We start from the raw sequence: 26,677 nt of genomic DNA on the forward strand, positions 1-26,677 counted from the left end.
TTGAAACTAGAAGATAATGAAAATTTGTTTGCAGTTCTAGGGCACCCCTGGCCTAAAACTCAAAAGAAAATATCCCATACCTGGCACGGGAATGTCTTATTTGTCAAGTTATGGCTCCTTGGAACAGTCTAATTCCCTGAGTAGAGCAATTTCAACTAAACTCCTGTGTTTCAGAGACGCCTGGACATATAGGGTGTTGACAGGACATATAGGGTATTGACAGGACATATAGGGTATTGACAGGACATATAGGGTATTGACAGGACATATAGGGTGTTGACAGGACATATGGGGAATTGACAGGACATATAGGGTATTGACAGGACATATAGGGTATTGACAGGACATATAGGGTGTTGAAATTGCTCTCAGTTGCCCATAAGGACAGGCTGATAAAATGTAATTGATGAAAAACAGCAGACATATTTGTCACAGGATATGGGGAACCAAGTTGGTGCTGACCAGGGAGCTTCTTCCATGTTGACTAGCTTAGATGGCACTGGAAGGAACATTGTAAAGTCATCAACAGTCTTGCCCAGCTGTAGACTCTGTGAACTGCAATAATGACCTGCATGGCAGGTTCTGAGGCTGAAACCCACTTTAGTTGGGTTCAAAACTGGGATTAGGTAGGTAAGAAGCACATGTCCTAAGTCCCCACTCCAAAATACTTAATCCAGATCCTCTGGGAACAAGACCTTAGGATGACATACCTGTGTCTCTGAAAAGCTCTACAGATGTTTCAGATACACTCCTTTATAGCTATTAATTTTATACAAGCAATCCATGCTATAGATATGAAAAAACAGTGGTTAAGTCAGGTCCAAGCAACACAGAACTCATAATAATTAAGCCACAGCAGAGTTCCCATTAATGATTCAGGGAGCCTTGTGCCAGACTTCCTGAGCAGGAATGGAGCCGCCCCCATTGTCCCCCATCTTCCTCCCTCTTGGTCTCCATTTGTGAAATCCCTCAATGTATCAGAAGAAGAAATAACCTAAGGAATGGCTTCCATGCTCAGAACTGTGGAAAAGTGAGAGTCAGAGTGTGGATGGTCTGAGGAGTGTGACATGGCCAGCCGTGTGGGCAGCAGGGAACAGTCTTGAGTCAGGGATGCAGACACTCTAAGCAATGCTCTGCCAGGGACTTATGCCCTTGTACCTGTGTAGACTCTCCTCATTAGCACTACATCCCTGGACTGACTCATGAGGGATGATCTGTGACTTCTCATCTCCAGTGCCCTAGGGAGCCTGACTCACCACTCATGAAAATTAGTATTCTATTCAAGAGAGACAGGGACACTGAAAGTAACCAACACTGGTGATGTGTGTGTGTGTGTACACGCATGTACGTGTGCACGCGTGCATCTCTGTGGGTGTGCATGTATGATGTGTTTGTACATGAGGGCATGTTTTTACCATGGAGCATGTGAGAAGCTCAGAGAAAAGTCTGAGGTGCCAGACCTCATCCTTTGCTTTATTTGAAGCAGAGTCCCTAGTGCATGAAACAGGGATGCATACGCCAGGCTAACTCTCCATGAGCTTCCAGAAAGATTCTCCTGTCTTCAACTCCCATCTTCCTTACAACTGCCTGGATTACATAAATGTTCCTACATGTCTGTCCTTTTCATGTGGGATAGAAGATATACATGCGGACACATACCCACCTTAGATTCTCAGGCTTGTGCAGCAACTGCTGATGCCTGCTGAGCCAGCGCACTGGACAGCATTGTGGTAATGTGATCCCTGTTTGCACTTTCAGTTTATGCAATCCTATTCACCCTGCAGAATAGCTGAGGTCACTGCACAGTGGGGGGCCTGCATTCTCTCTGTCTTTAGCAAAGCCTGCAGACTGTGGAGCTGTCCATGGTACGCGATGGGGCTCCAGCCCTGTCAGGCTCTCTGCACACGGTACTACAGCAAATGCTGTCTGTGAAAAGTCCATGTCTGTGATGGACACGTTCTGTGGAGTGAAACTGCAAACCCTGGAGCATGACTGCCACAGCACAGATCCTGCCATTGAGAGCAGGTGCCAGACAACAGCCACCACTGGATGGCCACCAAGCCAATGAGCAGACTGGAATCCAGGTGGCTTGTGTGCTTCACCCCACAGCCTGGGATCCACGACCCCAGCTCTGAAGAGTCCACTGCAGTTCTCCAGTTGATGCAGAAATCAGCCCACTCTATTTATCCCGTCCTTTAGGGACATCGCCTGCTGCCCACTCCACTTGCTGTGCTGGCTTCCTTCCATGCAGGGTCCTAGATGCGGAAACTGAGCCTTTCTACTAAAGTTGCCATGGCCTAGGATTAGGGACCTCACTTCACCTTCTAAATATGATGAAGACTTGGTCACCTGAAAGGTCAGGGATCTAAGAAACACACACACACACACACACACACACACACACACACCAGCTGGGATGCTGATCAAGCAGATGGGTGATGACTGATCTCTTCCCTCTGTGTGGTGAATCCCAAGCACTGGTGTCTTTTCATCACGCACTGTGTCTAGTGGGAGGGGAACCTGGTAGGGTACAAGTGACCAGGACAAGGTAAACATGACCCTTATTCTGGTGTCTGAGGCTACAAGAAGTCATTTTGTCACACAGTCACATCACTGGGGACTAAAAACCCAAAACGTGATTCATGGGCTGAAGAATAAAGTAAGGAGAAAGGAAACCAATGTAAAAGAGTTGTGCACCAAGAAAACGGAGACTAAACAGAAACGTGAGACAGGACTAAAGGTCTGGAACCTGGAGCAATGTCTTGATGCTTTAGATCACATGTTGCTTTGTAGAGGACATGGTTTGATTCCTAGAACACACTTGGCATCTCCTAACGATGCCTAAGTCCAGGTGGAAGAGGTCTGAGGTGACTTTCTAGTTTCCTTGTGCACAGGAAACCATGTGTTGTACAGACATACATGCAAAGAAAACACTCATGCACATAATGTTATTAACAGACTGAAGGACAGGTTTTGTGCTGCACAGTAGGGAGAGTTGGACAAAGTGACCCACTGACGTCTCCTCAGAATACCTCGACATCCCAGACTCAGGATGTCCCTCCACACTGTAAGGTTTATGGAGCAACTAATTAGGAACTTCTGAAACAGACACAGATCATTAAACATTGATGGGACTCTCATATGATTGATATCTGATGTTTGCAAAGCACATTGACGGGGTCCTAGGAGGGACAGTGTTTGAGGTGACTCGTCAGCAGAACACTAAAAAGAAGACAATCATAGGCTTGTAAATAAAGGGAAGCTGCAGTGACACATATTCAGATGCACTGGGCTTCTGTGGGGCAGGCTTCATTTGTTTCTGGGAAGCTCTTTTCTATGTACAAAAACTGTCTAGGACTCACTTCAGTCAAACCAGTCTTTAGAAGGAGCAGCCAAGCTACACTGACAAGATGTACCTATCAGGAAGGCTCTGGGTTCTCTAGTCTCCTTTAACTGATTTAGTCAAGGCTCCTGCCATGGAGAGAGATCAGTTTCACTTTTTCCAACAGCAAAGTGGTATCTGAATTGCCTCTGAATTCTCTTTCTGAACCACTCAGTTTTCATGGGAAGGCAAACCCTTCTCATAGAATATGTAACAAGTGTGTGTGTGTGTGTGTGTGTGTGTGTGTATGACCTAATGGATCATCATGACAGTCACTTTACCCACTTTTTGATACTATTCCCTTAGTACATTTCCAGCAGTGAGCATCCTGTATCCTGTAGGTCCTGTACTTTGGAATCAAACCCGTCAACCCAGTGGATGTTTCAGTCACATCCTAATGTACCAATCTTACAAAAGAATAAATCATCTTCCTAAGCAGAAAGATCACTTCTCTGGCATCTCCTTAACAGCTGACATTAGCGAGTTAGTGGCTGTAAAAGTTCAGCAGTCCTGTGCTGATTGATATCTTCTGCCTCCTTTAAGTCTTTGTCTTCAGGTAGCAATTCTCCATGCTAGCACAGCCTCAGCCCCCGTCCCCACCCATCTTAGCCTCACAACAGAGTCTTGAAATTCAGAATTCAGTTTGTCACTCGATGAACACCTCTGGACCACACTGGACCATTGCTCACTGAGTTGGGGACACTGGACGAGGGTGTGTCCTAGTTTCATGTCTGCTGCTATGATAAAATGCCCCAGCAGGAGGCAAGTGAGGGTGGACAGGGTTAAAGTTAACTCACAATTTTGGGTAACAGACTTCAGAGAAGTCAAGGCAGCTGGAACTTTAAGCAGTTAATCACATCACTTCTATGGTTAAGAGCAGAGAAAACTGAATGCATGCACGCTTGTCAGTGCTAAGCTCACTTTCTATACACACATATTCCAGGATTCCTGCTGGGTCTTTATACATCCATTCCCTTAGTCCTCAAGACAATCCCCTCCAGACATGCCCATAAACCAACCTAATCTAGACACTGTATCCTTCGTTGATACTTTATTTCCAAGGTGAGTCTACATTGTGTCAAATTGACAATTAAAACTATCCCAGTGAGGATCAGGGAAATAATACAGATGTTGAGGTACAAAAAGACAGACAGGGCTCAGCAGAGATAAGAGATCTGTGTGCATTGTATTAATGTTACCTTGATTATAGTGTGGCTGAGAACGCTATCCACATCAGTAAATGGGGACATAATACAAATTCTAGAGACCTCAGCTAATGAAGACTTTCTAACATCATGTTGGGCTAAGATGAATGGTAAGTCAATAACCAGACATAAATAAGAGGGCACCTGGATTTGACCCAGGGACCTCTTGATCTGCAGTCAAATGCTCTACCCCTGAGCTATACCCCCACAGGTACCAGTGTACACAGTTAATAATTTTCATCTGAATGGTTAATGACTATAAAGTTAAATTACAGATGCTCACAGACCCACTTTCCAGAAGTGGCCGGACCTGACTGGTGAGATGCCTTCCTCATCTCTGCAGATTTCCAGGCCCATCTGTGAATAGTACCACCAGTCAAAAAAAGGAGAGGAGCAGCCTCAGAACCTGAGCCCAGTTCACACTGCAGTCCTGGGTTAGCTCCTGAGCTGGCCAAATACCTTCCACCTGGGCCCTCAGACACCCCTCCCTCTCTTCCCTGAAGACAGATGGGCTGTCACTCAGAGTTCTCACAGGGCCATAGCTGACATTGTCAGCTGCAACACCGCAGAATCCATTTCTGCCTGGTACAGGAGCTCAGCCAGTCTTAAGTCTCTGAGGGTGAAGCAAGTGAGTAGTGGTCTCTGGAAGATGGAGAGAAGCTCATTGAGAATAAACATCCACCCTACATAGACAGACAGATTCTGTGATTTGTCTCCTCCGTTCTGACCACTGGTTCACCGGATAGGCATTCCTTTCTCGTCCCTGGCACTGGCAGAGAAGAGTATCTGGCCAGTTTGAAGATGGTGAGCACGGCTCTGACCGTCCTTGCCCTTCTCTCCGATATCCTCTGCCTTTCTAAAAATCATTGGATTACTTACTTTTCTAAAGCTAGCCACCAAGGTTTATTCTCTTATTTCTGCTTCTTGGGGTCGACTACCCAGTTCCAGCTGTCAAAGTATTGAAGTCCAGAAATCAAAAGCCCCCTTTGGTTCACCTAATATAATATGCCAATTAGAATTATATAGCTCATCCTATCATGGGTTTCTTTCCCACTTTACCTTTATTATTATTTATTTATTTTTACTTATCTAATAAATGAGTACTATGCTGCATGTGCGCATCCACAGGCCACAAAAGGGCATTGTCTCCCCTTATAGATGGTTGTGAACTACTATGGGGGTGCTGAGAATTGAACTCAAGACCTCTGGAAGAACAGCCAGTGCACTTAATTGATGAGACATCTCACCAGCACCCTGCCCCCACCATCTTAACTTTATAAACCATCATAAAATAAAAATAAACAAAAGAAAAAACCCTCACAGGTGGCCCAAGCTGTTTGGTTTTTAGTTAATTTCAGATGTAGTGAAGCTGACAGCCAAGAATAGTCAATATAGTATTCCTGTCCCTTCCCCCACAATCCTCCCCTACGCACACCTCACCAAACTCCAGGCTCAGACCAGGACACACTTCTTACACTACAGCCCCTGACTTCACTCCATCTAAACTATACCCCTTTTATAGGCCTAACCTGGGCCCACACATCCTGGGATCTGCCCCTACCTGCTCTGTCCATATCAAACACAGAACTAACAACAGAAGTTCACATGCCCAGATCTCATAATAAAAATATAAATAATATAAAAAGTCAAGGCAGTCCCTTTCCCCAACTCCCGATATCTACCAATCCTATAGAAATGTTCACCAAAGAGTATTACCCAAATGAACCCTCAGGACACAGAACTGAAAAGAACAATCATGTGATATAGCAAGACTGCCCTCAGCAAACCCAGCCCTCTATCTCAGACTTCCCAGCCTTTAGATCTGGGAGACATACACCTCTGTTGCAAATTCACTATCACAGAGCCCTCCGTGACAACACCACAGAAGGGACAAAGGTCCCAGCCTGACCTTGCTCCTGAATCAATGTCCTCATGTCAGCTCAACATGTCATCTTGAATTTTAGTGATCATTTCTAATTTAGCATTTCCCAAAGCACAGAAATCCTCTTCCCCAACCTTCTCCTCTTCAAGTGATCACTCTATCCATCTAGTTGTCCTGTTATCTAAACTAAAATGGGTGTTTGCAGACCTCAGACCCAAAACCATGAGTTCACTGGCAAACTCTTGGTACTTCATATACAGGTTTTGGAGAAACATACACAGGCCCTGCCTGCTTCCCATGGGAGATTAAATAAAGGTATCTGTGAGATGCTTGTATCACCTTATCTAACAGACATGCTTCTCAGTAGAAGTATTTGCTCCCTGTCCTTCCATGTGTGGAAGGGACACTTTCACATACAAAGGCAAATACTCAAGGCCAGGGAAACAGAAGTCCACACAGAAGAAAATAGTTTTAAGCCACTTGCCGTGGACCCACCCATACCTGCGCACCTCCCTTCTTCCAGGCAGAGTCTATATCCCAGCACCTGGTAGGGAAAGAAAGGCGGGTTCGGGTACCAAGGTTATAGACAAAAGCAATAGGTACAGAATATAACTGGATTAGAACACACAGACCTGTGATCTCCAGTCCAATGCCCTAACCCTGTGCTGTTAACCATGTGGATATATGATATTTAGCTCGATTTTCTTTTGTGTGCTAACCCTCAGATGCCTTCAGGCATGCTTCCTAGAAGCTGCTATATATGACTAGCAAGATGGTGCCCCTCAGCTCTAAACCTTCCCAGGCCCGTCTTTGAATGGGTCCTTAAGCCAAAGAAAGGGGAAGACACAACCTGTAGACTTCAAGTTCATTTCACACTGCTGTCCTGGGATTAGCTCATGAGCCGAGCAACTGTCTCCCGCTTCAGCTCACAGACATGCATCTCTTCCTCCCATAATGACAGAATGGGCTATGACTTTAATGTTTTAAGTGCCTTAGTTGGCACTGGCAAGAGCAACATTCCAGAATCCCTCCCTGCCCTGGGAGAGCAGGTGAGCCAGGCTCCTGGCCACTGAGGTTGAAGAAATATGCAGTGGTCCTGGCACAGAAAAAAAGCAACCCACATGGAAACACCCACCCTAGACAGAAAATCTGACTACCAACATATAAACGGCTGTGTATGACCAGAAGAGAATGGAAATACCTTGGGGCTAGCTACTCTCTGCTCCTGGGAAGTTGGCATAGGTATCTTCTCTGACCTAAAGAACTGCCAACCACAAACCCTACCTACCCTCTGAGAGCTCAATAGACTCAGAGAAATTACAAATATACAGACAGGGGAGCCAGATGCTAAGAATAAGAGGGACATTTGAACTACGGAAAGAGATAGGAGACAGTTACCCACCTACAAGACATGTGTCCAAAGCTACATGGCCTGTAGCTTCCAACTCTACCAATGACCACAATGAGAATAAATTAAAGAAAATTAGAACTGAATATAAGCAATAACTCATATGAGTAAAAAAAGAAGGTAATTAAACAAAATCCCCCAAACCAAATCAAAACAGCAAGCAGGGGATAGGTAGGCTTGAGCTTCGAAGCTCAGCAACCATATCCAAATGCTCTACCCCAGAGCTACAACTAGGAGGGTGCACTAACCACCCTTTATACTCACAGACATACACAGCATTCCCATAACATGCAGGAAATTTCTACTTATCTCCAGAGACAGGAAGACTACTATAGGATACTTCCAACCAAACTAGTATAGGACACTCAACCCAAAAAGATCTTTCTCTGGTCTGCAGTGTCCTCAGCTCTACCCTGCTCACATGACTTCACATCCCTCCACATGTCTCCAAGTTATGGGAACAGCAGACATATACTATATATAAGATACCAAGGCTGCTATAGGATTGATTTCCTCATTTTATATACCACAATACCCTCAGTTGGAAGGTACCGCACCTAACGAGACTTCTTCAGTACCTACATCTAAACACTTCTCTAAAGCCTGAGGGTCTATACATTCCCTGGTCCTGTTAAATGACAATGAAGGAGTTCTAAGAACCACCATGAAGACAGCATAGAACAAGGACCATAGAGGAGATCTGTGGACACAGTATACTTTAAACTTTATCCCCACTACACGAATGTGTCCAATGTATATAAAAATGGCTTCCATAATTATTTTTCAAGGGTAAAAATATTGTTTTTATAATTTAATCATTAAAATAACCTTCTCAATTCTCTGTGTATCTCTCCTGTCACCTACACACAGCCACATTCCATAGTTTGAGTTGTGCCTTTTATAGTTTTAGCCTTATGAAAGGAAATAAAATCAGTGTGATATGCTTTATCTAAAACAAGCATGTTTAGAACTCACTAACAAACTTCTGTGTGTAAGAGTTGGAATTCATGTATACCCATGTATTCTCAGTTTTTAAATATATTCATTTACATCTTAACTTTAAGTTAATTTTTTGTCTTTATTGTGATTAGTTAAGAATGCTCATAGCTCATCTACACCATGCTAAGTACAACTAAGAACTCTGGAAGGACTTTGTTTTCCTGGAGTTATCCATAGCCTCATGGTCTACTTAGCTTTAATTGTCAACTTGACATAACCTGGTGTCATCTAAGAGGAAGCTTCAGTTGTGGAATTGTCTGTGCCAGATTATCTTTCTGTGAGTTTCATTAGATGTCTTAATTCTTTTCAATAATATGATGTAGGGAACTCCCTTGGTTGTTAGTTGACATAGGAAGGGTGGTAGCATTCCCTAGGCAGGCGGCCCTTGCCTGTATATGATAGGGAGCTATGGTGAGACTGCAGAAGAGAGGAAGGATCACAGTACTCAGAGGGCTCAAGAATACCACAAGAAGAGAACCCACAGAATCAACTAAGTATGACTCATAGTGGCTCACAGAGACTGAACCCACAACCAGGGAGCCTGCAGAGGTCTAACCTACCTGCGTGTATGTTATGGTTGCGTAGCTTGGTGTTCTCTGGGATGTCTCTGACTCTCTGGCCTGCTTCTGGGACCCTTTTCTTCCTACTGAGTTGCCTCAATCGACCTTGATATAAGGATTTATGCCTAGTCTTACATGCCTAGTCTTGTTATATCAGGTTTGGTTGATAGAAGGTCTGCTCTTTTTGGGGAAGGGGGCAGAGAAGGGGTGAATCCGGCAGAGGGGAAAGATGGAGGGAAGGGACTTGGAAGATAGAAGGGGGAGGAAAAACTGCAGTCAAGATATAATACATGAGTGAAGAATAAATTTTAAAAAAGAAAAGAAAAAGAAAGGAAGCGAAGCATGGGTCTGCAATCAAACCCACAGCAGTGTTCTTCCATGGTTTCTGCTTTAAGTTCCAGCCTGAGTTCTCGCCACGGCCCTCTCCGTGACAGACTGTTACCTAGAAATGTGAGCCAAATAAACCCTTGCCTCTCCTAAGTTGTCTTCACAGCACCAGAGTAGTAACTATGATGCCTCGTGTTTACAACTGCCTCGTCTCCTTTAAGTACCTAGCTTCCCTCGGCCTGTGAGAGCTCTATGAAATGCCCTTCAGAACAATGTTCCATACAGGAAAGCATCAGATCATAAACTTTTTTACTTTCTGTTTTCTGGTAGTAAGCAAAACTTCTGCCCACTTTGTACCAATTACACCAAACAGTCCCCTGCTCAATCAAGGCCCCATGCTGTCTCCATCTTCACTGAAACAAGTTCTCTCTTATGTGTGGAAGCTCATCTTTCCCACATTTCTAGTGTTGAATTTTAAAATGGGAAAACAAACAAACAAAACTTCCTCCAGTTGCTTTCTGTGAGAGGTGAGCAGAGGAAACTGCCCATGCTCAACGGTGCTGCCATTCCATCTATAAACTTGATTTGCAGTCTGGAGGGCAGAGTGTACACGGTTATTAGAGTCCTTCCGATCTGAACTGTTTTCTGAGATTTAGTGCCGAGCGCTGCTGTTGGAAGGTTTATCCATCATGATTTCCTATCCTGTGTGTCTACTGCTTCTTTCCCTGGTTAAGTGCCTAAGAGACTTTGGCTCTGGTATCCTTTGCTATGAACTTTGATGGTATTGATGGTGATCATTTTTTAATCTACTGTACTCAGCAATGGAAGGATATTGTCTAATGAAAAACCTTGTGTTTTGTTATGAGAAAGTTTATAGGACTTCGTCCTTCCATCATTTCGTCTTTCTACTATTTTCATTAGTTTTGTTTTTTATCGATTTTCAGCTATGTACACTGCTCCTGTGTCTGTATGTGGATATATGCATGTGTGCGCAGGTGCCTGCAAAAGCCAAAGAAGGCATAACTCCACCTGAGCTGGAGTTGCGGATCATCCGTGAGGTGCCAGATGTGTGTGCTGTCAATCAAACCCTGGCCTTCTTCAAGACAGTTTCTACACTCTTAACTGTTGTGCCTCTCTCCAGCCCCTCATGAGCTGTTGTTTTACATATCTTAGTTTTAAAACTAATTTTATTATTTTTATTACTTTTTCTTTTGTCTTCTCAATTTACTTTATTATTTGGAAATTCCCTTAATATTTTCTGTATTTTATTTTTCATTTCTAAGAGTTAATTTTTGTTCGGTAGAGGGCCACGTAACATAGAACCCCTCGGTTTTCCACGTGGGATATACTTCCTATCTTTAAGGTATTGCTTTCTTTGAAGCTTTCCACCCTGTCTGGCCAATTAATAGACCAGTCCTTGGAGATCTGCTCATATAATGATAACAACCAATCAGATGCTCTCTCTTCAAAATTCTCAACATAATAGAGACCAAGAAAAAGAAGCTGCCAGCAGATGGAAATGCTAAGAATGCAAAGAAAGGTTATTAGAGATAGGTGTTGAAATTAGAAGTGAACAGAAACTCCTGTGGAGTGGGGCCAATGTCTTTAGAGAAGCAATCAAACTACTGGCCACAGTGGGCATCAGTGAGCTTCTACTTTGGAAGGACCACAGACTCGAGTCCTGAAACTTCCTCAGTGAGTTCAGGAACCACATTAAAGACTACACAGATGTCCTGTGCTGGAGCCTGAGGTCCTCCACTCCTATACCAGAACCAGTGCCATCAGGGGTAGCTGACTGCCCGGAAGTAGCTTCCATGCAGTCTCAGTGGGAGCACGGTATTTACAATTCATCTTTCTGTAACTTTCGGGTTTTTCTACCTTTAGTGTTTACTTCTGTGACCAAACATCTGACAAAAGCAAGTTGTGGAAAGAAGGGGTTATTCTGGCTCATGGTTGTAGGAGAGACAGCTCTTCATCGCAGGAATGCATGGTGACAATGGCGTGAGGTGATCGCATTACCTCACAGACAGGAAGCAGAGAGACATAGTTGCTGGCACTCAGCTTTTTTTTTTTCTCTTCCCTTTCATATTCAGTCAATGAAACCATGGAAACCAGAGCCAACCAGAGCCATGGAATGGTTCTGCTCACATTCTGGATGAATCTTCCTTAAGACACGCCCAGAGATGTGCCTCCTAGGTTATTCTAAATCCAGTCAACTTGGTCATTAAAATCAACCATCACACTCACAAAGTCTCAGTTTCAAGAAAAGCACTTAAGTCAAACTCTGGGTCATTCCAATAATAGGATGGTGTGACCTGCCTAATGGGGGATCCTCTGTATAGCACTAGATGATCCAGAGAGTCTGTGGAGAGGATAACTCAATGGAATTAGCTGGGAGAGTCTTTGGAAACCACCTAAATCAGGATAGAACCTGACCCTGGCAGAGCTCTCCTCTCTAGACACCCTCGAAGACATCTCGAAATGAGTAGCTTTGCCCCATCACACAATCCCTCCCATGTAACCCACCTCAGCACTAGCCCAAGAACAGCACAGACACATGGACATGGAACGAGGCCTTGAGACCTAACCCAAAATAAACATCTCTTTCTTTCCATTCTCTATCTCAGGAATTTGTTCACAGTAACAGAAACCTGTAAGCTGTACACTGTAGAGCCCAGCTTCCCTCTACTGCTAGGGATCTCAACACAAATGTTGTCCTTGCCCCTTTTCTGGGAGGAGTGGTGTTGCTATGTTTAACTTAGTGTACGTGTTCTATCTCCCTGAACTCTTTTCTAAAGATGTATTTATTGTATGTGAGTACACTGTAGCTGTCTTCAGACACACCAGAAGAGGGCATCAGATCTCATTACAGATGGTTGTGAGCCACCATGTGGTTGCTGCCAATTGAACTCAGGACCTCTGGAAGAGCAGTCAATGCTCTTAACTGCTGAGCCACCTCTACAGCCCCCATTTACCATTTTATTCTTCACTCTAGGTTCTTTCTTCATCTATCTTTGATGCAGCTCTCAGTGTTTGTGGCGTTAGACATAAAATACTCTATAAAAATAGTCACAATTCCCTAAATAATGTATTATACCAACTCTTTTGTATAGCATTTATGTCATATTAGATATTAGTAGTAATACTGATATGATTTAAGCTATCTGGAAGGATGTGCAAAGGTTATATACAAATGCTATGGGAGAAGGGCTTTGGAATGAGTCCCTCTCCCCCATACTGATGAATGACATGGTTGTTTTCAACAGTTGGTGGTTCTCTTGTATAAGCAGTTCATTAATTTTTTTTAAAATTTCTGTGATCATATGTCCTGGCTAACTTTATGTCAGTTTGACACACGATAAAGTCATTTGAAAGGAGGGAACCTCAACTGAGAAAATGCTTCCATAAGATCTAGTTGTAGGGCGTTTTCTTTATGAGTGATTGATCAGGGAGGGCACCAGTGTGAGTGGTGCTGTCCCTGGGCTGGTGGTCCCAGGTCCTAGAAGAAAGTAGGCTGAGCAAGCCACAAGAGGCAAGCCAGGAAGCAGCACCCTCCATGGCCTCTGCATCAGATCCTGCCTCCAAATTTCCTCCTGGTTTTGAGTTCCTGTTCTGGCTTCGTTTGGTGATGGGCTACACTGTGAAAATATAAGTTAGAGAAAGTATAAGCCATTGATTCTCAACTTGGTTTTTGGTTATGGTGTTTCATTGTAGCAATAGAAAGCCTAGCTAAATTTGTCACTCTGGAGGTTATCTGATGTCCCTATGGTGTGAGAGAATGAGAAGAAGGAAAGGTGTGATAGCAAGATAGGCTTCTCCAGACCCAATTTGGAACTCACGAGTCACAAAGTTTGAGGGGACTAGGTAATCTGCACCACAATCTCAGAGCCTACCTCCACGTACCCAGCAACCTTTCAATGTCCACTTGCATATTGTGTTCCTGAAATAAAAGTCTAGAACAGGATGTTTGCCTGAGTCCATATAATGCTAACGTGATCATGTTCTAGAACCACAGGTGAAGTTCTAGACTTTCCATTGCCCCAGCTCAGGAGACTTCTCTCTTTCTCTCTCTCTCTCTCTCTCTCTCTCTCTCTCTCTCTCTCTCTCTCTCTCTCTCTCTCTCTGTCTCTCTCTCTCCCCCTCCCTCCCCTCTCCTTCCTTCCCTCCCTCCCTCCCTCTCTCTCCCTCCCTCCCTCCCCCGTCCCCCTTCCTCCCTCAGTGTCTCTCTCCCTCCCTCTCTCTCTCTCTCTCTCTCTCTCTCTCTCTCTCTCTCTCTCTCTCTCACACACACACACACACACACACACACACACTATTACTTTCCTCAACCTGTCCGAAGGCAAAGTCTGTATAGAGCACTGAACTTCAGAGGGGGCAGTGCTGGATTTGAACCGGGAACTTCTTGATCTGCAGTCAGATGCCCTCTTCTGAGCCATACCACCAATCATTTGGTGAGTACCTAACAAATACCCTTTCAGTTGTACCGCAATACCTATATCTAAGGAATTGCTGTGTGCAAATGAGTGGACTTTTCTTCCATTTGTGTGCCAAGAAAGCCAATGGGTGAAGTGCATTGTGTTGTGTTCTGAAAGTGCAATGCAGATGTGCACTTACCCACCATCCACACTCACTGATGGTCACATAAGCTCTGACATGCACGGCTGCAGGCTGTTCCAAATGGGAGTAACTAATACAGTTGCTTAAAGAAAAAGAGAACCAAAATGAATTTTAAAATGTTAAGAACCAAAACACCTCTTTATAAATACAATGCAAAACCAAAACCAAGACCTCTTATGGCTTAAGACAAAATAAAATAAACACTCATGGAGTCCAGATCACTTCAAATTGAAAATAGAGCACTACAATGAATTGACTCACAAGGAGAGTAAGTAAAACGAGGCTAATAAAGATGTATTTGTTTTTATTTAATATGTACGAGTGTTTTGCCTGCACATATATGCTGTGCTCCCAGAGGCCAGAATAGGGTATCCTATTCTCTGGAAAGCCGGTTGTTATCCATGCTGGGAACCAAACCTAGGTCCTCTGGAAGAACAGCCCTATGCTCTGAACTACTGAGCTGTGTCCCAACCCCATTTACAAACTTCTGGTACATATCCTATAACTACTATAAGTACTATATTAAATGCTCAAAATATTTTAAAAATACAGTCTGGATTTCCCTCCTCAGGTATATAGTAAATTATCAAATTCCTATTGAATGCATTGCTTTTCTGTGTGTAGTGTGTGGTAAGTGTACGTGTTGGGTGCAAAGGGTCTTCTCTATCACTGCCCTGCCCCAGCCCCCGCCTTCTCTTCTAGTGCATACACCCTGGTGTCTCATCGGGATAATCACTGTTCCCAGGTCAAATGAGTGTCTTGCTGTTTCACTCCTACACACTTCTAATGTGAGATACAGGCAGCTTTCTAGTAGTTCATTTCAATCAGCGTATTACGTGAAGGAATTGTGTTAGTGCCATGTAGCGTGATGGATTTGAATGTTGTTTAAATTAACTCGAAGCTACATGGAGGAATGTCTGACTTTTAAACCCTGCAGGAGATGGGACTCTCTAGGAAACCAGGAATGAGTCCAGTCATAGGCCCTTAGAACCTGGCATGGATAGTTCTGACTTTCAGGGCCATTTTTTTTTTTTAGCTTTTTTCCCCCTTTAATATCACTTTGAATCAATTTCAATATTCTAGTCTGAAGTAACCAAGGAATGCCACACTGAGAACTGTTCTCTTCCTCCAGTCCTCTCTGCCCTTTTGTGCAGATGTTGCACTCTTACAAACATGGTGAACGAGTCCTAACATTTGTGGAGCTTTCCTCAAGAAATGTGTCAAGCACCAACCCCACAGAATAACCCAGTACAAGAAAGACAGGATTTCTGCCCAGAAAAAGGCCAGCTATAAGAGGAAACAGTTGTGAGGGAGGATAACTAAGCCTATTTTCTCAAAAAAAAAAAAAAAGGAATGAAACTTCAAAGATGATCATCCAGAGTGTTGGCCATTCAATGTGAGCAGGGGTCTGGAGAGATGGCTCAATGGTTAAGAGCACTTGCTTTTCTTACAAATAGCCTTCATTCAATTCCCAGCTCACAACCATCAGTAACTCCAGTTCCTGTTGGGGGAGGGCACACACTGCTGCAAACACAGGTGGTGCACAAACATACAAGCAGGCTAAGCACCCACACTCAATAAGCTGTAAAAGAATGGGGGAGCATGTATGTCTCAGCAGTTAAGAGCATGTGTATGTTCTCAGCACCCACCAACAGCAGCTTACAAACATCCTTAACCCTAGACATCCAAACTCCACAGGTACATGATGTGCGCGCGCGCGCACACACACACACACACACACACACACACATACACAGAGGCAGGACTAAGTGACCCTGTTCTCTGCCTTTCTTATTATGAAGATAATGAAATCACCAACATATTCATTTTATAATTTAGTCTTCTGGGAGGGAATAAACTATTCAAGAGAAAGTACTATCCAAGTGAAAGTACTCTGAGTTTCCTTAGACGTTTTCACTCTCTTGGGTTTCATCCTATGCCCACCCATTTCCAGTACTGCCCTAGTACCATCATAATCTCCTTACAGCTTTCTCAGGAAAAGTAATGTGCTTTCATCTGAGACTGATTGTGGCCCATCCCACCTCTGAGCAGGTGAGGACCCTGAACACACAATGCTAGGGACCTGCTTCAACAAAGTGAGCAAGACTCTGGGAAATCAAACCCAAGTCCTGTGCTTGTAAGGCAATGTTTTACCACCAAGTTCCATCCCAGACTTTCTTGGTATTGTTTTGAAGGCATCTGAAAATGCTCTAGGTTTTTTGTTTTGTTTTGTATTGTTTTGTTTTTGAGACAGAGTCTCACTGTGTGGCCCTGGCTGGCCTGTAACTCAATATGTAGACCAGGCTGGCCTCTGGTTCTGCCTTGCCTCTGCCTCCCAGGTGTGGTATTTTTTTAAAAACATGGACCACTGCTATACATACTGAACTCTTTTTCAGATAGAGACCTGTAGGTTGATGTCAAGGTGGTACATGATTGGACAGTAGAGAGTGGGCAAGGACAGAGTTCTGGTAAGGAAAGGGGAGGTGGAGAAAGAGAGATTCGAGTGGAGGAAACATGGAAGCAGACATGGATGTTTCTTTCAGCTCATCTCTAAATAAATAGGATCATTATGGTTATTTCTAAGGGGTTTTATGAGTCAATTTATCTTATCTGGGTGGGCAGTTTATAACTTTGTCTGTTGGTTGTAAGCTTATTGTACAGAGGGATTGTGGATTGAGAATGTAACATATAAACCTGTTTGATAAGTTAATGATTGTGGAGTCATGTTTTTACTGGGCCTCTGGAATGAGATGTGTGGGTACCAGGCTTGAGAATAAACCACTTAGGGGCTTGTGCTCCAGTTCCTTATCAGATTAAATAAAGTAAGTACTGTTACATTTCTGAGGCAGAAAGAGACCAGAATCTCACTTTCAACAGTGTAGTGTGGTAAAATTTTCCCTGGGGAGATGAAACACACTCATTAACTATAGGGATATCAAAGTACAAAAGTATACTCAGTGAACCAATGGGTTTTATTGGGGCTACTTACAGGAAGGTGGATGAGGGGTTGCTTCAAAGACAAGTGTATCACTAAAGCTCACCCCAGTGTGGCTGACAGTTGACAAAAGCTAGGGGAACCTGGACCACACTGTCCAGCCTTCAGGCAGCTCAAAAATTTGGAGAGTGTTCTTTCCAGGTGCCTCAGTTGGTCTAAGCCTCTTCCAGGCAGCATTTTGTCCGAGATTTTTCTTTGTAGCTCAGCTTCCTCTGAGAGTGCCTCCATAAGACCAGGCTACGGGCAAGCCTACAGGCATTTTCTCAGTTAGTGCTTCATAGGAAAGGGCCCAGTGCATTATGGGAGGGGCTACCCTTGGAATGGTGGTCCTGGGTTCTAAAAGAAAGCAGGTTTAACAAGCCATGGAGACCAAGCCAGTAAGCAGCACCCTTCCATTATCTCTGCATCAGCTCTTACCTCCAGATTCCTGCCCCGTTTACATTCCTGTCCTGACTTCCTTCAATGATAACAGTGATATTAAAGTGTAAACCAAATAAACCCTTCCTTCCCAACTTTTTTTTTGGTCATGGTGTTTATCACAGCAGTATTAACCCTAACAAAGACAAGTTGGTACCAGCGTAGTGGACTATTGGTGTATAACAGACCTGACCATATTTTGGAGAGGGCTGTGCAAAGACTTTGAAACTTTGGGCTACAAGAGCAATTGAGAGCTCTGTGGGATGTTTGGAAGATAAGAATGTTGAGAGTAGGGCAGACGATAGAGGTCTAGCTTGTGAAGTTTCATAGAGAAGCAAAGAACCTACCAGACCGTTTGTATGATGAATCTATGGTCAGCTGGAGCTGAAGTATTGACAAGAGACCAGAACCATTAAAGTAAAACCTTTGTTTTACCAGGATAATCAATGCTGGGTAGTTGGAGCTGAGAAATTAGTGGTGATTAAGACGAGACCAGCATCATCGAGGTGAAATCTTGTGGGAAGCGTTTCCTGAGAGCACACAGAAGCTGAGTTCCAGAGGAGGTCAAGGTTGTACCTCACTGTGGTAGCAGAACTTGGTAATATAAGAGTCAGTAGGTAGGACTTGTTTTGAGGGCATGAAGGGGTCATGGAGGACAACAGCTGAGACTTGGCTCAACGAGAGGCCAGGGTGAAAGTGCAGCCTCAGTGGCAGTTGGAGACTCAGAATTGAAGAGGTCATGAAGAGAAGTTGAGGCACAATGAGAGCCTAGGCAAGACTGTTGGTAAAAGTGCAGCCCAGTTGCAGCAGAGGACCCCAGTCTTGAAGACGTCAGTACCATGGGAGGACCACCAGTTAAGTTGAGCCTGCCTGAGCTTAGAAGACCAACTGTGTGCTGTAGAGGGTGGGGCGGCAGAAGTGGTTCGTCACAGCAATAGAAAAGCCTAACTGACCCAGTGACCCTTTGTAAGAATGAGGCAGGGGTTTGGGAGTGAGGAAATTGTTGCTACTGTAACCACATTTCTCTCCTTGGGAGACAGGCTATCTCTACAGACATTCCTTTTTGTGCTAATAAGGCTGAGAAAGTTCATCTGTAATCTCATAGGAATCTTGTTTTTCCTCTCTACCAAGTACAATGTGATTAGTCTAGAGAAATCAGGTTTAGCAGAGCTTACTACACACATCTTTAGTCCCCACACTTGGGAGGCAGAGACAAAATCAAACTGCTTGGAAGTTTTAGACCAGCCTGGTCTATATAGTGATTTCCAGGACAGCCTGGGTTTCATAGTGAGACTCTACCTCAAACAAACAAACAATTAAATAAATAAATAAATAAATAAATAAATAAATAAATAAATAAAGTAACCAAATATATGTTCTTGGCATGCTTTGTAGCTAAGCATTGAAATAAATATGTTTTCTTTTATTCTAGTTTTTCTAAATATATTTGTCTCAGCTTTAATTTGAATTATTTGTGTTTTTATTATGATTGTAAGTTAAGAGTGATCAGTGCTTGTCTATCTCATGCTAAGCAGAACTAAGAATTCTAGATGAGCTTTTGTTTTTCCTGGAGTTAGAGATAGTCTTAGTTTTCAACTGCTTTGTTTGTAGAACACATTTTTATGTATGTATTATATAGGAAGCATGTATGTGACATGAAGTGGGTATGTGAGTGGATGCGGTCAAATGCTGGTCATTTCTCTCCTCCTGCCTTGTAGGTCCTGACTCTGGTCATCACTGGTGTGATACAGTCTAGAGGTCTTGGTAGAGTTAATTTTTTTTTCCTACCAGTTAAAGAATTAAAAGGCAAGGAAATTCTCAAGAGCAGCAGTAAGAACAGAGAAATCTCAAACACTGCAGATAGCGGCCAACAGTGAACAGTTGAAGAAAAGTGTTTGGGGACAAGACACGTGGCAGACACACAAAGAGACCCTCCAAAAAAACCAACAGGGAACTGAAAGTCTCTTATTCGGGGTTCAAGTCTCTGAGGAAGTTTTGTTTTGTTTTATTTTTGTGTTTTCCTTCCCTAATTTAGAGTCGGTCCTTTTGAAGAGGACAGGATTGTTGATTGGCTCAGACCTGTTACGCAGCACATCCTGATGTGGCCTTGAACTTGAGCAAGTCCAGCAGCAGGGGAACTGGAAGGAGACAGACCTACGAGGCCTTTGTTTTAAGCTGCCAGACTTTTGTCTCAGGTCAGGGGAATAAGCAAGAAGCTGTCCATCATGTAAATTTGCTACTTTTATTACCTAGCCATAGCTTCTCTCCCTCTCTGCCTGCAGGGGAGTTTGCCTAACTGCTAGTCTCTCTGCTGTAGGTGCTTTTACCCACTGAACCATCTTTCTAGCACCCACATACTCTAAATGTCTTCCTTTGGCTCTGCTGTTTGCTGATGGGAACTTTGACAGACTCGATGGGTTTTCTGTTCCTCTGTTGAGCTTAGTACTAGAATACTCTTTTCTAACAGAAAGCCTTGCCTTTCATTATGGGCAAGTTTGTTTAATTGTGCCCCTGCTTTATACACATCTTAGTTTCAACCACTGACTTTTAACATTTTTGTTTTTTTTTTTTAATTTTGTTGATTCATTGTGAATTTCATATCATGTACCCCAATCTCACTCCTCTCGCCATCCCTCCATATCTACCCTCTGCCCTTGCAATCTCCTCCTCAGAAAAGAATAAAATAAGATAGAATGTTTTAAAAGATCTTGTTCTGGAAGCTGTGGTGTGTCACACCGTGCACCCTTTTGTCCACACATCTTTACTTGCAAATGTCCGTTGTGATGAGTCGTTAGTCTGTCTCAAGGCCTCTGGCTTCTGCTACAGAATCACTACTGGATCCTCACAGAAACTCATCTCCTGTTGTTGCCCTGTGTCTTAGAGATCCTGCAGCTTTGGATCTGCAGAACTGGCCCTTTCACATGCAGATTATAGATGGGGTTTATGTAGGGGTAGCCAGCTCAAAACCCTAGATCTGGTCAGCCCTCCAGCTCTTCTGAGCCTGACCACCAAGGCTGAGCTCTCCAGCAGTACCCCGGCTAGCTCACCCAATGCCAAATCAAGCAAGGGGCAGGGTCACTAACACATTTGCCACCATGGTCAGCTCTGCTGTGTTGCCCAGGCAAACTACAGGGGTCACTCTCCTAAATGCAGCAGCCAATAAGGGGCGAGGCTAGCTCTCCCACTCTGATGACCTGTTCTTCTATCTGCTGCAGGCTGCAAGGGTTGAAGAATGGGGAAGGACATCTCTCCCTGACCCATGCCACCCACCCCATGGCAGATGAGAAGTGGGACCAGCTCTCTTAAGCTCACACCCTCAGGGCTAGCTCATCTGCTACCCTGCTGTCAGGGTCAGCTCCGCCTGCGCTGTCTGGGTGAGGGTGGAGCTAGTTTAGCACAGCGCCTCAGGTGGCAGGCCAGATCAGGAACATCTGCATAGCCTTTGATGGTAACACAGGCCTGGGATATCAACAGACTCCTGCTGCCATAGGACCACAGACTCAGGCATAGCCCAACCTGGGTCATGATGTCCCCATGGCTGCAGGTAGCAGCGCAGGCCACTCAGATCAGCATGTCCCCTCATAGCAGCAAGGCCCTCAGGTATCCATCTGGTCTCTACTGGAAGCCCAGGCCATGGACATCCACTTGGTCTTTGGTGGTAAGTTGGGCCACAGGCATGGACACAGACCCCAGCCAGAGCAGGACCATGGATCCAGACATGGCTGTTGACTAAACCTGGTCCAGGACCTCATCATGAGCTCCTCATATCTGCCTCACCACCACCGTCAATCCTCTAGCTCTTCCTTTCTCTACAGTACACAAACCCCTCAGCTCACTTCCTCTTCCATCGTTCTGCCAAGTATTCCGTCTTCCCCATGTCTCCATCACACATTTGTTTGGCATAGTTGTGCCCAGAGCAGGTGCTTGAGTGTTTTTCTTCCAGCTGCCCCACCAAGTGTGTCCAGGCAGGTGATTATCTTCGTATGTTTCATAGCTCACAGGTGTGAACCCATACAGTAGACTGTGACAGAAGAGTGACCCTGACCCCTCCCCAGTCTCCTGCTTCTCTCCTCAGGTCACTTCCACCACCGCCATCATCCCAACTTCTGTTCTCGTCCTCCCTCAATGGTAAGGTTACTTGGGGGCTTTTTTTTTTTTTTTTTTAAGATAACCTCACAGATAATCCAGACTGATTTGGAACTTGCTCTGTATGTCAGGTTGGTCTCGAAATCCTCCTGTCTCAGCCTGAGGACTACAGATATAATCTACTACATCCAGCTGAGTCAACTTTTGGTTTTAGTGAGTGTCTCTACTAGTTGTCTATTTCCTATTTCAGTAATTTATACTTTTATCTTTATTAGCTGATTCCATTTTGTAGGTTTTATTTATTCTTAATTAAAATGTTTTCCCAAACAATATGTTTTATCATGTTTCCCCTTGCCTCATCCCTCCCAGACCTCTCATCACTCCGTCTCCTACACACCCAACTTTATGTTCTTTCTTTCTTCTTCTTTAAAAAAAAAATGAAATTCATACAAACAAAAAACCTAGAAGACCCAAAAAACAAAAACCAAACAAATAAACAAACAAAGCTGAAACAAAAAGAAAATGACTTTGTTTTGCTTTGGCCAATTAGTCCTGAACATGGGGCCTACTTTGGAGTAGGGTTAATACACTCAATGAGACTCCACTGGAGAAAATGGATTTTTCCCTTTGCCAGCAGGTATCAATTGCAGTCAGCTTCCTGGTTAGGGCTGGGACCCATGTCCACTCCCCCTCTCAATGTCAGGACCCTGTCTGGCTTGAACCTGGGCAGGTTTTACATGTTGTTGTTACCTGACACTGCTAAAGTGGTTAAGAACCTGAGACTAGATAGTTCTCAGGCCTGGAGAAAACCTATTGTTATTTTCCTAAGTAGCAATAAAATGATTCTTAAGGGCATATTACTGTACCCATAGGTCAGTGGCTCACTCAGCCTTCATCAGAGAAGCTTCTTGCAGGAGATTCACAACTGAACAACATACGGAGTGAATGAGAGACTTTGAAACACTCAGTCTTCAATATGATGTCTTCATCAAACCCCTACCCTCAAGGCTCAGGGATCTATGCAGAAGAGAATGTGGAAAGACTGGAAAAGCCAGAGGTGATAGATGATCCATTTTCCAGACACAGCGAGACTGATGCCAAAATCAATTCACTTTGTAGACTTTTGATGTAGAAGTTTAGACACTTGGCTTTAAATATTTTAATACACACTTTAAGGCGATAAAATGTCCTTTTATTTATTTTACTATAAATTTTTAAAAATTACACTTATTTATTTATGTGTGCTGTATGTGAATGACTGCATGTATGTTAATGCGTGTATGGAAATCAGAGGACATTCAAAAACCATGTGGACCCTGGTGGAAATTGGACCAAACTCAGGTTGTCAGTCTTAGTTCTAAGTGCCTTTACCCTCCGAGCCATCTTGCTATGAGGCCAGCTTTGTCTACATAGTTCCAAGACAGCCAAGACTAGGGAGAGAGACGCCCTACCCCATCTCAAAACAACAGAAAATGTTGTGTAGGGGGTGGTTCTTTGGAATAACTCCCATCTGTGTTGTCTGGAAATCAGCAGTTCAGTTCACAGGTCGGCAGAAGCAGCTCAGTCCACTCGCAAACACTTCACAGATACACCAACAGTTCAGTTCAGTGGAGCTGGGTTAGCAACAGCGGTGACACAACCTAGCAGAGACAGCCAGGCCTCAGCTCGGTTTGAATCAGCAGGGGGGACTAATAGGAACACCAGGACACGGTCTCAGCTGTGCCTCTCTCAGTGAAGACGAGAGACCAGCAAATGTTGTCCAGCTAGCTGCATCAAGCTCTGTCTCGTCACTCCGTGGAGTCCTATTTATACCCTACAAACATCACGTGTCCTTCATGGGTATTACTTCAGCCTGAGTCCTTGGAAGCAGCAACAAACTGCAGCAAGCCACCAGAAGTTTTTTGGTGCGTTTCTCTATGGAGTCCTGACGAATGCAGCTCAGCTACGCAGTGTAAGTCGGACCAATACATGCATGTCATCAGCAAAGAATCCTTCATCACATGACCTTTCACGTGCCTGCTTTAGCAGAACATCCTCTCTTCTGTGTCTGTTTCAGTGAAACATGCTTTCATGAGTCTGCCTGAAGATTTCACACCTGTGTCCACTTTAACAAGATGTTCCTTCACGTGTTTACCCCAGCAAAAAAAAAAAAAAAAAAAAAACCATCCAACCGACTTTCCAAAGAACCCCTAAGTTTCCACTTTAGCTTGCGCAGTATGGTCTCCCAATGTAGACTCAGGAAAGGGCTAAACCAAAGAAGACTCTTATTCGTTAGCCCTGTCCATCATAAAACCTGTGGCTGAGGATCCACAGAGTGGCAGAAAAGCAAAAGTAACTTTCTGCAGAGTCTCTCCCAGCCCCTGTCAGGTTCCCATGCCTGGGTTCCTCCTTTACTGCAACCTTGCAGACTACAGAAAGGCTCGTTAGTGACTGATTCTTTGACCTCCCAGCTCCCCCTTCTGTACTGTGACTTCTAACTCATCCCATACCCCTCAGAGATCTTATTCCTACAACGATGCCTTTGTTCAGTAACACTCAGTGATCTCACTTCACTGTCATATCTCACCAGCAAGATTTCCTGTGGACTTTTTTATATAAGCATAAAGCCTACAAAAGTCTGCATTCCATCAATACTCAGCTATATAAATAACTTCTAAAAATATATGCATAACCTCATATCCAAATTAGGAGATAAAGCGTGAGTCAAGGTAGTAATGAATATGGGCTGGAAGAGATGGGGTGGCATGTGACTCTGCAGAGAGAATCTCTTACAAGCATCACCTGTCAATAAAAAAAGCCTATGTCTGATGAGCTCACCAAAAACTTCCTAAATCTCCCCATGTCTTGGCCATCAGATGCCCCTGAAGGAAATTGAGAACTCTTGGCAAATGCTGGACTCCAGGGTTGTGCAGGAACCTAGAAACTTTACAGCATGTGGAGTATTTTGTGCAAGAACTTAAGGGTGTGCTCAGAAGCTTAAATGGACATGTCAAGACAACATGGGAACCAATTTGAAGAGGCTCACCACTAGCTAAATTTAGGACAACTTGAGTAAAACATACAAGAGTATGTTATAGCTCATTAAAGTATCTGTGAGGTTCTGTTAATAAGCTCCTTCTGAAAAGTTAATGAATGTAGATGATGTGATTAAAGTACATATTCACGATTCTATAGAGATCATCCTAACCACCGAATGGGATCAGAATAATACTAAATTTTCTAGACAAGAACTCTTAGGGAACAGAATACGGAAAAATATGTCAGACATTGCTTAAATTGAACCATCACATTTACCTCACCAACAGTAGGATAAACTGATCCTGTTACTGATGGACACGTCATCTGTGTCGTGACCATCCAGAGGATAAGATTATAATAAAGAAAAAATGCCTTTTTAGACACTTGAACCCACTGTTGGATCCTACATATTCCTTCTCCCAGTATTATACTTGTGAGACTCAGCCATGCTGGTGAACCTACACCAAATGCAGAATTCAACTCAGACATCAAGAGGCTGACTGCCTTAGTTAGGATTTCCATTGCTGTGAAGAGATATCATGATCAAGGCAAACCTTTTTTTTTAAGGTTTATTTATTTGTTTTATGTGAGTACACTGTCGCTGTTTTTAGACACACCAGAAGAAGGCATTACAGATTCCATTACAGATGGTTGTGAGCCATCAGGCAGTTGCTGGGAATTGAACTCAGGACCTCTGAGCCATCTCTCCAGCCCCCAAGGCAACTCTTTTAAAGGGAAACATTTAATTGAGGCTGGCTTACTGGTTCTGAAATCTAGTTCATTATCATCATGGCCGGAAGCATGGCAGCATCCAGCTGGGTATGACACTGGAGGATCTGAGAGTTCTACATCTTGTTCCAAAGGCAATCAGAAGACTATCTTGCAAACAGCTAAGAGGAGAATATCAAAGCCCACCCCCACAGTGAAATACTTCCTCCAACAAGGCCACACCTCCCAAAAGTGCCACTCCCAAGCATGTTCAGACCACCACACTGGTGTAGGCTCAAGTAATCTGGAAGCCTTAAAGCCAAGACAGTCATGCTCTGCAAATCAAAGGCTCTGCAAATCAGTGACACTGTTTGGATCATTGAAAATTGAACGCTTTAGGGGTGTAGTAGCTATTTCTGGTTGTCAACGTGACTATATCTTGAATGAACCACAATCCAGAATTGGAAAGCTCACCTATGATCCTGATCTTGAGGATGATACAAGGAAGATACAAGTTTCTGACCTGAATCTTGGCATAGAGATCCTGAGGTATAGTAGCTATGAATCCCAGGAGACTAAGGCAAGGAGATCTGTGAGTTCAGGGTCATCTGGAACAAAGCAAGTCCTAGATCCAAACATCATAGTGGTACACACCTTTAATCTGGGACACACCTTCTGCTGGAGATCTACATAAGGACATTAGAAGAAGGAAGATTCTCTCTTCTTCACATGCTTGAGTTATAGGACTGAGCAACTGCTAGATCCTTGGACTTCCATTCACAGCTGCTGCTGACCACTGTTGGGGAGTTGGACTACAGACTGTAGGTCATCAACAAATTCCCTTACTATATAGAGACATCCCATAAGTTCTGTGACTTAATACAAGGGTTTTTAAAAATTTATTATTAGTGCGTGTGTGTGTGTGTGTGTGAGAGAGAGGGGGGGGGAGAGGGAGAGGGAGAGAGGGAGGGAGGGAGGGAGGGAGAGAGAGAGAGAGAGAGAGAGAGAGAGAGAGAGAGAGAGAGAGAGAACATGTGGGTATGTGCATGTGAGTGCAGGTACCCCTAGAGGCT

This window comes from Micromys minutus (assembly GCF_963924665.1).
Source record: "Micromys minutus genome assembly, chromosome: 18".
In the NCBI taxonomy this organism is placed as follows: domain Eukaryota; kingdom Metazoa; phylum Chordata; class Mammalia; order Rodentia; family Muridae; genus Micromys; species Micromys minutus.